Source organism: Buteo buteo, chromosome 4 (assembly GCF_964188355.1).
Source record: "Buteo buteo chromosome 4, bButBut1.hap1.1, whole genome shotgun sequence".
NCBI classification, from domain to species: domain Eukaryota; kingdom Metazoa; phylum Chordata; class Aves; order Accipitriformes; family Accipitridae; genus Buteo; species Buteo buteo.
The window spans coordinates 1,649-13,422 of record NC_134174.1 but is presented as its reverse complement, the minus strand read 5'-3'; the positions used below and the strand labels follow the sequence as shown (position 1 = coordinate 13,422).

Here is an 11,774-nt window from a genome sequence, read left to right as displayed (position 1 = left end):
TTTGGGCACGTGCAGTTCCCGGGAGCGGGCTCCGGCACCTACCTCATGCTGTCAGCTCGGGCGCATGTGCGGTGCCCAGGAGCAACGTGAGACACGACTTACCCATTCTTCCCCTGTGGATGTCATTGATGGCATCTGGCTTTGGTTGCCTCAGTTGTCTCCGATTTGCCTTGTTATAATGTAAGTGTTTGTGAAAAGCGAAAAGTCTGTCACTTGCTTTTTAGAGTAGCTGTCGTGGCTGAAGTTGGAGAGACCAGAAAAAGGTAAACCAGCTGAAGAATGAAATGAAGTTGATTGAATTGGAACCTGTCTCTATCTGCAGATGAGAAATGCCATCTCTCTGGGTGAGGAAGGATTCCTATTAGTAGTCTTCAGCAGACTAGATCACCAAAATATAAGCTGAGGCTATATGTATAACCAAAACTATGATAAACCCATGTATTTGTGTGTGTTGCACCATGTATCTATGAAGCTTTATATTTTAAAAGCTGTAAGACACCAAGATTCTCCTTAGGTGGGTGGCAGTCAAGTGAATGGAGCTACAGAAGCAGATGGGCGAGAAAAAGAGAGCACTGACTGAACTGTAAAATTCTCCGGCCAGCGCTGAGAGGTAGCTGCAGTGAGTTTCCCTGTACCTTTCTGTCTGCTCCTCAGTCCTTGTCTTACTTTTCTGTTTATAACCCTCTGTCCTGCTCCCCATCCCTCTTTCTCCATCCCTCCCTGCCCCATCTGTCTCCCCCCATCCATACTGTCTTCCTCCCCCTCGTCTCCCTCTTTGTCTCTATCTCTCTGTCCTTCTTGTGTCTCTACCGCTCTGTCCTGCTTGCTGCCCCTCTTTTTCTCATTCCGTCTCAGTGTCCTGTTCCCTGACCCTCTTTTGCTCTGTTGCTTTGTCCTTCTGTCCTTCTCCCCCCCGTTTCTCTCACGCTCCCTCTTTTTTTATTCTCTGTTGCTCTGTCCTGCTGCCTGTGCCATCATTTCTCACTGTATCCCTCTGTCCCGCTCCCTGCCCGTTCTTTTTTAATCCTTCTCTGTTATGCTGTCCATCCCAGCTTTTTTTATGTCCAGCCTGCTCCCTGTCCTTATTTTCCTTTGTCCTGCTTCCACTCCCTCTTTCTGCCTCTTCCTCTGTTCCTGCTCCTTCTTTCTCCATCTCTGTCCTGCACCCTTCCTCCCCTGCCTTGCTGTACCTCTATCCTTTTTCTTGTCCCTGTCTTTTCTATCTTTCTCTTGCTGTCCCGTTCCCCGCCTCGTGCTTTCTCGCTACACCCCCGCTGTCCAGCCAGCTGCTGCTTTTCTTCTCTCTTCTAGTGTCCTGCTCCTCGTTTTTGGCAGCCTTCACCGCTGCCCAGCAGTCCATTGCTCCAGGAGCCAGCCAACCGACCGTGCCCCGACGGACCGACAACGTGGCTCTGGGACCGACTGCCGAGGTGTCCGAGGGGCAGGGGGGGCGTCGGGGGGGGCCCCGAGCCCCGGAGCAGACTCGCTGGCGGGACTCGATAGGCACGCGACTGACTGAATAAACGCTGGCCGCCCGTCCCCTTTGCCCTCCGGGCTGCGTTTGCGCTCCCTTTGCACGAGTGGAGGGGCCGTGAGGGAGCCCAGGGGAGGAGGAGGTGGTGAGGCGCTGGGGGGGTCGAGCCATGCCCCCCCTGTTCCCGCTGGGCTCCAGCTGCGGGCCGGGGCTGGAGGAGCCGCAGGTGCGGGCACTGAAGCTGATGGCGAGGGGCCGGGCTGGGGTGGGGCTGGTGGGAGTCCAGGCAGGAGCGGAGAGGTGGCCGTGCTGCGGCTGCCCCTCGGGAGAAAGTGAGCGGGGCCGGGCGCCCCTCGGACCGCGAATCCTCCTAGGCGGGGGCTGCCTGTGCCGAGGCCGGGGGGGGCCTGGGGGCTCACAGGGGCCCCGCCAGCACCGGGCCCCGCGGCAGGGCTGCGCAATCGCCCGGTGGGTCCCGGGTAAAGCCCCGAGGAGGATGGCGGGGTCCGTGTGGGACGCACGGAGCGGCAGCGGCGCCGCGCCGTGCCGGAGCCGGGCGGCGAAAGCGCGGCGGAGCTGCCCGGAGCGGCGCTGGGGGCTCGGCGGGAACTGCGGCTGCGCCGGCGTGGGGGTGGGCGGAAACGGAAGCGGCTTCCCCTCGGGGTCAGGCAGCAGGGCAGGCTGCCTCCCGGGGCATGCCGGGAGCTGTAGTTTTCGCGGACTCGGCGGCCGGGCGGCAGCGTGGCTCTCGGGCGCGGCGTAGTCCTTGCTGCCGCCGCGGCCCCCGGAGTCCGACCAGGTCAGACGCAGGAGCGTTGCCGGTTTCGTGTGGTTTTCCGCGGGCTTCCCGCTGCACCCGCTCCCCGACCAGCCGTGCGGACGCGCGTCCCGGGCGCATGCGCCGTCCTGCGCGTGGGGCAGCCCGGCGTTCGCTCGTCGGCTGCGGCCCCTCTGGCGCATGCGCGGTGTCCGGGAGCAGCGTGGTGGCGCGCAGGGCGCGGGTCTGGGCGGCAGCGGGCGAGCGCCGGGACCGCGGGTGAGGCGAGCGATCCCCTCCGGCGGGGGCGAGGGCGGGGGGGTGCCTCCTGCCCGCTGGCCGCCGGGCGCTGGCGGGACGGGAAGCTGCGAAGCGGCCACCGCGGCAGGCTCCCGGTCCGCCGGAGGCGAGCCGGGCCAGGGCAGTGCCGGGCAGTTCCCCGAGAGCCGATAGAAGGGAAGAGGGGACGGAGGCGGGCACCCCCCAGGCGCGGCCGGCGGGCGCCTCCCCGAGTCGCCGGAGCTCCCCCGGCGCCTTCCCCCGGCCCCGCTCGGCCCGTGCGGCTGCCCCCAGCTCCAGCCCCTCCCCTGAAGCCTGTGCTGTAGCCGCAGGCAGCCCCCGAGCCCTGTCGTGAGGGCAGCAAGCTGGCCCTCCGATGTTCTCGAGTCTCCCTGAACGTGGGTGCCGTTAGCAGCGGCGCGGGGAACGAGCGGCGTCTGCGGAAGCCCCTGCGGAAGGAGGGGCTCCGGCCAGGGTCGAGCTACAGTAATAACGGTCACTGCTGCCTCTTTCCCTCTCCCAGAGGCCACGCTGTGAGTGCGGTTGTCCGTTCGTCCCCGGGGATGCCGTTGACTGCAGCAGCCTCAGGCTCGCGTGGGCTGTCTCTGCCTGGCCTCCCTCTCCTCGCGGCGCGGGAGCACAGAGGGACAGGCGGAGCGCTTACTGGCTGTGGACGGGAGCTGCTGAAGCTGGAGAGGCCACAGAAAAGTAAAGAAGAAGAAACGGAAGGCCATCTGGCTGGCAGCTGCCTCCCGCTGCAGGCAAGAGAGAGCCTGCCTCTCTGGGTGTGGGAGGATCCCTCCTCGTAGTCCGCAGCAGGTCAGGCCGCCAGGGTCTGTATGCATGACCAGCAGCGCGGTACGGCCACGTAGTGAGCGAGCGAGCGAGGCTACGTGTCTAGGAGGCCTCATCTCGTAAGAGCCGCGAGACGCTCGCGTGTTCCGTTATGTGGAGGAGAGTCAAGCGACTGGAGTTACAGAAGAGGAAGGGAGGAGAGAAGGAGAAGGAAGCGTCTGAACTGGCAAGGTCTCCTGGCAGCTCCAAGAGCGAGAGCTGTGGTGAGTCCTGGGCCTCCGGGGCCCTGTTGCTCCTCTTGTGCCTCCCGGTCCCTCCCTCCCTCCCCCTCTGCTGACCCCTTCGCTTTCTCTTGCTGCTGTGACGTTTGGTTTTTTTGTTTGTTTGTTTTTTATTATTTTTATTTTGCTTCCCTGTACCTCTCCTCTTCTGTCTATTCTCTTGTCCGGCTCCCTCTTCCTCCCCCCCCCCCCCCCTCTTTCCTTCGACTGCCCCCCTTTCTTTTTCTCTCTGCGTTCTTGTCCTGCTCCCTCTCCCCGCCCCCCCCCCGCCCCGTCTTTGTCCTGCAGCCAGTCGCTGTTTTTTCCTTTTCCATCTCCTTGTCCTGATCTGCATCCGCCTCTTTCCCCGCCTCCCAATTTCTCTGGCCTGTTCCCCTAGTGTTCTTTTCCTCTCTGCACCTGTACGTGCCGCTCTGTGTCCCTGCCTTCCTATCTCTCTTCTTCCTACTTTCTGTTTCTCTCTCTATCCCTTTGTCTTGCTCGCCGTTGCTGTTTATTTTTGTCATTCTGGATCTCGCTGTCCCCGTCCTCCTTCCTGTTCATCTCTCACTCTCTGTGACCCTTGGTGCTGCTTCCTGCCCCTTTTTTATTCACCCTCCCTCTCTCTGCAGGGCTCCTGATACCTCTCTTTCTAAATTCCCCAACCCCCTGTGCTTCTCACGCGCGCGCTCTCTCTCTCTCGTTGTCATTGTTCTTGTCTGTCGCGCTGTCTTGCTTCCTGTCCCGTCGTTTCTCGCTGTATCCCTTTGGCCCGCTCCCTGCTCGTATTCGTATTCCTCTCTGTCCTGAGGACCGTCCCAGTTTTTGATCTCCGTCCTGCCGCTGTCCTGATTTTTCCTTCTCTGCCATGTTCCCTGTCCCTCTTTCTGTCTCTTTTTCTCTGTCCCTGCTGCTTATTTCTCCATCTCTGTCCAGATCCCTGTCCCTTCCCTCCCCGCCCTGTTTGCTGTCCCTCTGCTTTGCTTTCTTTCGCTACCTTTTCTGTCTGTCTTTCTCTGCCCCGTTCCCTCTCCCGCCCTTTCTAACTGTGTCCCCCTGTCCAGCTAGCTGTCGCTTCTTTCTTTTTTCTGTTCCTCAGTACTTTTTTCTTTTTTCCATATCTCTCTCCCACTGCCCATCGCAGTTGTTTTTTTCCCCTCCGATGCTGGCCTGCTCGTTGTCCCTTTTGTCTGTCTCCTCTCTGTCCTTCTGTCATGCTCCCTGTGTCTATTGAATCCCTTCATCTCTGTCCTGCAGCCCGTTGCTATTTTTTTTTCCCTCTTCCGTCCCTTTGTCCTGCTCCCCGTCCTTGTCTCTCTTTCCCTTGGTTCTGCCTCCCGTCCTTTTTTCCTTTCTTGCTCCATCTCTCTGTCCTGCTCCCTATCCCTCCCGCGCTCTCTCTGTTTCTGTGTCCTTCTCCTTGCCTTTCCCCACGGTCTCTGTCTTGTTGTTCCCTCTTTGGTTTTCTTGTTTTCCGGGTGGCTGGGCCCGGCTACCCGTGGGGGTGCTTCGGCTGGGGGGGTTGGGGTGGGGGCCTGGCCGTGCCGCTGGTGGCGGGGAAATAAAGCCTGAAACGGCAATCGTGAAGCGACGCCCTGCCTGTGCTGGGGCTGCCCCGCGGAGGTGTGGGGCCGGGCCCTCCGCAGGTCCCGAGCACTCCCCGAAACTACGTGTGGGGCCCCGGGGGTGCAGGGCTGTGGGGTGGCTACGCTCGGCGTCGCCCGTGGGCACTGCAGGGTCAGAAATGGAGAACAAGTTTTCTGTTCCTGGGGCTTGACAACAGGCTCGCGTAGCTGATTTGGGGGCTCGGAAACAGACCGAGCTGCGCGGCTTTGGGCCCAGAAACAGAGGTCCGGCCCTGCGTGTTTGGGCCTTGAGAACAGGCTCAGCAGCCGGGTTTTTTGGCTCCCAAATGGGCCCCGAGTCAGGTGGTGTGGGGGCCAAAAGCGGGAGCCGGCTTGGCTGGTTTTGCAGGCGGGTGGGAGGGTGTTGGGGGCTGCGGGGGGAAGCGGGGGGCAGGCAGGGTGCGTGGTCCCTCCCCGGAGATGGGGGTCTGGTTGTGTCGGACGCCGAAGTTCGGGAGGCCGGCACGCAGCAGGCCGAACTCAACATCTGTGATGGTCTGTGGGGGGGAAAGGTGCTTTTCAGACCCCACGTGCCCTCTTTGAGTCCAGCTCTTCTTTCTGCGCCGCTCAGAATAGTCGTTAAGTAATTAATCGCCCAAACTAACGGATATTTACTTGGCGTGTAACTCTGATGTTTAATCCTAATGCTCCAGTTTTGACAGCAGTGGATAGATAACCTTATGGAAAGCCCAGACCGTTGCACATAGCTGGAGCTTGTAAGGAGAAGCAGCTGAAATCAGCCGGAGCTTCAGTGCGGAGCTGGGGCTTCAAGGAGCCAGAACTGTAGCAAGCGGGAGCTGGAACGAGGCGGGGCGTCCGCTGTCTGGAGCGTGCGTTAGCCAGAGGCAAAAGTACCTGCAGCTGTAACGAGCAGGAGGCGCGATTAGCTGGAGCGTCTTTTCGCTGGAGCATCCGCCGGCTGGACTGCGCTCCCAGCACGGCGGAAGAGCGGCCGGGCGCAGGCAGGGCTGTCCGCAGCAAGCAGCTCCGAGCAGCAGGGAGGCGAGTTGTCCTTCTGCCAGCAGGGAGCCCGGCCTCTTCCCTCGGGCATGCAATCCACGCCACGCTCCTCTCTCTGCGTGGAGTGTCTCTCCCGGTCCGTTCCCGCGGGCAGAAGCGAGGTGGGGATCCCCCGGCTCACCTGGGGCAGCCCCCCCCCCCCGCGAGGGGACGCGGGCGAGGTGTCGTCATCCCCTCGGTACCGGGTAAAGGGGAGAGAAACCGGCCGGCGGGAGCTCCTGGGGTGCAGAGCCCTTCCGGCAGAATCCTCCCCTGTCTTTTCACCATTGGCTGGGTGTGACAAGCAGGTTCATTTCTTTGTCTCCTCCCAGTGTCACCTTCCGCGTTGCACGAAGAAAATCCTGCGTGGTTAATTCCGCTTGCTGCTCAGGTAATCGCACGTATCGGGCTGGGGGGGCGGAGAGAAACACTTGCGAGTTTGAGGGCACTACAGATGCTCCACGTTAAACCCACGGGGAAGGCAAATTTGCTGCCAGTGCAGAAAAGACGATGGAAAAATTGCTGTTAACAGATCGCGCCCTGTTCCTGAACTGGTCCCTTGATGTGTTTTTGTTTCAGGGGAAAGAATGAAATTTCCTGTCTGGTAAATTCAGAGCTGCCTGTTAGCTTCTTCAGGGTCGAGTGTTTCTCTCCTCTCTGTTCATACTGATTTTTATGGGCAAGTTGGAAATAGCCTTTTATTTTTTTATGTATAACTGAATTTTTAGGAATACGTGGTGTCCCTGTAGTTCGTTTTTGAGCACCTAGATGCCAGTAGAAATGTAATGAGTGAAACGTGATGTGAACTGGTACTTAAACTTGATTTTTATTTGGGTTTTTTTTTTTCCTTCCCCATTAAGAGTGTTGACGGCATGTTGTCCCGTGGGACAATCCCCATTCCGTTCAGCGGAGTCTTCAGTCTAGGACTTTTAAGTGAAAAAGTTTGTCCTTCCAAAAAGGGACTAGTCATTCCTAGGACCGAGGCATAGACTTGGAGAGTCACTTAAGTACGTGATCGGAATGAAAGCCAACTTCCAGTTGATGTTGCTGCTGTTGGTCTTTGCTTTCATTGATTTCTCCACTGCTCCCTCGTGGTTGGGAGCTCTGAATCGTAATGTTTTTCAGTCTCTAACACATTTCCACCCCACGCCCCCCCCCCCCCAAAAAAGGAGAGGCAGTGTCTAAGAGTTAATTAGTTTCCTCACAAATGCGTGAGTAAATAAAATGTGAGTTATGATGATTAAAACCATAGAAATGACACCAGTCTTGCAGATCTGGACTATTTCTGAACAGGCATTCATCACACGCAGAAGTCGTCAGGGTACGGATCACCTGCGCTTCGTGCTCTGACAAGACAAAATGCTGAGGCAGGGATGAGCTCTGAAAGAAGAAGGGGAAAAAAAAAGAAAAAAAAGAAGGATACAGGGTCACAGTTTTGTTTTGTTGTTGTTTGTTTTTAGAGAGTGCAATATTGACTGGTGCCAGCCTGCAGAGCTCTTCTGCTGCCTGACCTCTCCTTCTCTTTCATGGCTGTAATTGTCGTTTGGATAATTGTAGAAGAGCAATTAAGTTACTTGCCTCTGTGAATGTGCTGGTAATACCAGGAAGGCAAATGCTTGAACCAGCAGTGAGTAACTTGGTGACGAGTAGAATTTCTGAAGGAAGGACAGCAGCAGCAACAGGAAGCAAATAGCAAGTGACCAAAAACTTGCGTGTGTCAAACGCATCAAAGCTTTCTTGCCGAATGTTGTTTGGCAATATGTTCCAAATGGCTTTTGTTGGTAAACGTAAATTTTCAGGAGGTTCAGGGCTGCGTGTGGCAAAACGCGTCCCTCTGCTTACGCGTCCTGCTACGTAAATAGCACGGGTCAGCGGCAAGTCCGGCGGCAGGGCTGCTGTTCCCTACTCTCGACGTTGCCGTAGTAGTGTTGCGGTATTTAGGCCTTCACGGACGGGCTGAGGAACGGAAGGAGAATGCCCGTTTTCTGTAAGGGCTCAGAATGCCGACCCTTTTCTCTGCCTGCCGCTCCCCTGTGCGTGAGATGAAGCTGTTTTATTTTTCTCCCTTGTTCCTGGTGTAAATATTTCTGGAGCTGTTGCTGCTGTGGGTTTGCAATTGGTGTTACTGCGTTTTTGTAGCGTCCTAGCGATGGGTCGTTTCTGCTGTGGCGAAGTGTCGAGATACGGTTTTCGGTTTAAAGCGTCAGAAACTACGTTCACCGAAACCGGTAACTCGCGGCGTAGGGGAAACCGATCTGGCGCGTGCAGCTGTGCTCGCAGGGATGCTGGGTGGCTCCTCATCAAAACGGCAGGCTGTGTGCGTGGACATCCGTAGGGTCGCGCTCTGGGTCCGAGAGCGTTAGCGTATTTTTGCTGTTGGAAGATGGAATGGAGCGTGTGCCTGTTAAATCTCAGGGCGGTCAAAAGCTAGGAGGGACCCTGAGCGGGTTTGGTGGCACAGCTGCGGTTTTAAAAGATCTTGCCCGTTCGGAGCAACGGCCTGGAAAAAGTGATTCCTTTTTTGCAACGAGGCAGTTCACAAGGACAGATGTGTTGCTGTGCTCTTTAGCAAAAATACTCAACTTGGGACGTATAGGGTGATGAAGCCTCGGCTATACTAAGGCTTGAGAAAATGTAGGTAGGTCTCTATGTCTGTCACCTGCGTGTATCTAGGAAAGTGAGTTCTAGTGAAAGTGAAGTTGCCGATGAGTCAAAAAAGAAAGGGGAAAAAAAAAAGGCACGGTTGTCTGAAAAATGCAAAAGCTCTAGTGGCCTGCGTCAACAGCTGTACCGAAGATGACGCAAAAATAGTTTTTCCTCCGCTCAGTCGTACTGTCTTCACAAACCTTCACAAAAAAAAAAAAGGGCAGCTTTGTGCTAATGTTTTTTTTTCTTCTCTCAGCTGGGTGCCAGCTGGCACCGTTTCGCCATGGTTGCCCTTTCTTCTGCTGTGACAGTACGAGACAGGTGGAAAGATTCCATAGTGGTCTGCATTTGAAGAATATTTTTTATTTGAAGAGCAAAATAAAGAGGATCCAGCCAGCAGCTGCAGACAGGAGATAGCCTGCCTCTCCAGGTGAGGATGGATCCTTCTTAGTGTAGTCCTCAGCAGATCCGATCACCAGTGTGCACGGCAGGGTCTGTATGTGTAACCAAAACCACAGTACAGTCATGTAGTGTGTGTGTGTGCATGTGAGGCTGTGTTTCTAGGAAGCCTCATATTGTAAGAGCTGTAAGGCACCAATCTATTCTCTTGGGTGGATGACAGTCAAGTGACTGCAGCTACAGAGGAGGAAGGGAGAGGGAGAGAGAGACAGACATGTGTGAACTGTCAGATTCTCTCAGCAGCTCCAAGAGCGGGAGGTACAGTGAGTCCTGGACCCCTGGGGCTGTGTTACCCCTCTTCTGCATCCCAGTCCCTCCCTGCCCTCACCTCTTTCACTCACTGCTTTAATTTTTTTGTTTTTTCTTCCTGTACCTCTCCCTCTCTTGTTTTCTAAGTCCCCCTTTTTCTCTGTTGTTCTGCCTTTCTGTTTTCTTTTTCTCTCTGCACTTCTGACCTGTCCCATCCCTCTTTTTTATCCTCTGTTTCTGCCCTGCAGCCCATCACTACTTTGTCTTTCTCCATCTATCCGTCTGTCTTCTTATGCCAATCTTGTTAATTCCTCCCTGTCTGCCCTTTAGCCCTTCACAATCCCCGCCGCTCTCACCTGTCTGATGCTGTGTCTCTATTTTTAAATTCCTTTCTCTGCCCTGTATTCTGGATACACTTTTACTTTCTTAGATTCTCTTGTTCCAGGTCCCTGTCCCTATGTTTTAACTTCTTCCCTCACTGTCCCATAGCCCACTTTTGTCTTTATTTTTCTCTCTCTGTCTGGTTCCCTGTCCCTATTCTTTATTTCCCCTCTCTCTCCCCTTTAGATCATCAGTGGTTTTGATATTTCTCAGTCTCTCTCATCTACCTCACTGTCCCCCTTTTTAATTCTTTCTTCTGCCCTATGGCTCATCACTAATATTTGTTTTTCTCCATCTCTCTGTCTGGTGTCCTCTCCCTTTTTATTAGTTCCTCCTCTCTGTCCTGTAGCCCATTGCTATCCCCCCCAGCCCCCCGCCGTCTCTCTCTGTCTCCCTTTTCCTACTTTTCAATCCCCCCTCTTTGCCCTGTAGCCGATCACTGCTGTAGTGAGTTTGTGTGGCAAGCTGGGGCAGGGGAGTGGGCAAGGGCTGCAGGGGTGGGTTCTGTGAGAAGACACCAGGACTTGTCCCCATGTTGGGCACAGCCAGTTCCAGCTCCAAGATGGAGCTGCTACTGGTCAAAGCTGAGCCAACCAGCAACGCTGGTAGCACCTCTGTGATATTTTAAAAGGGCTAAAAAAATGCTGTGCAGAAGCTGTCAGTCCTGCAGACACCACAGTCGGTGAAGAAGGAAAAGGAGGAGGTGATCCAGGTCCTAAAGCAGATTCCCCTGCAGCCTGCAGTGAAGACCATGGTGACACAGGCTGTCCCCCTGCAGGCCACGGAGGTCCATGGCAGAGCAGATATGCACCCTGCAGCCGATGGGGGACCCCTTGCCAGAGCAGGCGGGTGCACCCAAAGGGGAGGCTGTGACACTGTGGAGAGGAGCCCACACTGGAGCAGGTTTTCTGGCAGGACCTGCGGCCCCATGGGAGTGACACCACACTGGAACAGAAGAAGAACACGAAGAAGGAAGGAGCAGCAGAGACAGCTTGTGATGAACTGACTGCAACCCCCCGCTCCCTCTCCTCCTGTGCTGCTCGGTAGGAGGTAGAGAAGTCAGGAGTGAAAATGAGCCCAGAAAAAAAAGAGAGGGGTGGGGGGAAGATGTTTTTCAGATTTGTTCATATTTCTCATTATTTTACTTTGATTTTGATTGACAATAAATTAATTTCCCCAAGTTGAGTCTGTTTTGCCTGTGACAGTAATTGGTGAGTGATCTCTTTGTCCTTATCTAGACCCACAAGCTTTTCTTTTGTATTTTCTACCCTCCTGTCTTGTTGAGGAGGAGTGGCTATCATTATAGAGTGGCTTAGTGGACACTCGTCAGCCAGGCAAGGTCAACCCACCACAGTTTCCTTCTATCAGGCTCCCCGTCCCTATTTTTAAAATCTTGCCTATGTTTCTTGTATGTCATCACTTTTGAAACTTCCTACCTCTCCATCCCTATTTAAATTCTTGCATGTTTCTTAAACCCAGTTGCTTTTAAAATTTTTTTGCTACTTTTCCCTCTCTTTGTCTCCCTGACCTTATTTTAATTTCTCGCCTGTGTTTCTTGTGCCCTGTTGCTTTCAAAATTTTCTATGTTTCCCTCTATCCATCTCCCTGTCTCTAGTTCTTAACTCTTCCATTTCTGTCCTGTACCCTGTCATTTCTTACATTTTCTTTCTACATCTCCCCCTTTCTATCTCCCTGTGCCTATTTGTTAGTTCTTGCCTATGTTTCTTGTATGCTGTTGCTTTTTGAAAATTTTCTCTCTACCTGGCTCCCTGTTTCTGTTTTCTAGTTCTTGCTGTTTCTTCTCCTGTATCACTTGATAATGTTTCCCTGTCCCTTGTCCTGTCTTTATC

The 11,774-nt window shown here is 55.0% G+C and overlaps 1 long non-coding RNA gene across 2 annotated transcripts; it reads left to right on the top strand.

Moving 5' to 3' along the window:
- Positions 1-2,443: 2,443 nt before the first annotated feature.
- Positions 2,444-11,097, top strand: LOC142029645 (uncharacterized). 2 transcript variants are annotated; one of them, XR_012649966.1, is made up of 4 exons: positions 2,444-2,510; positions 3,034-3,568; positions 6,522-6,580; positions 9,092-11,097. It is a non-coding gene; the product is annotated as an uncharacterized LOC142029645 (long non-coding RNA). The 2 variants fall into 2 exon arrangements; XR_012649967.1 differs by lacking the exon at positions 6,522-6,580.
- Positions 11,098-11,774: the final 677 nt, after the last annotated feature.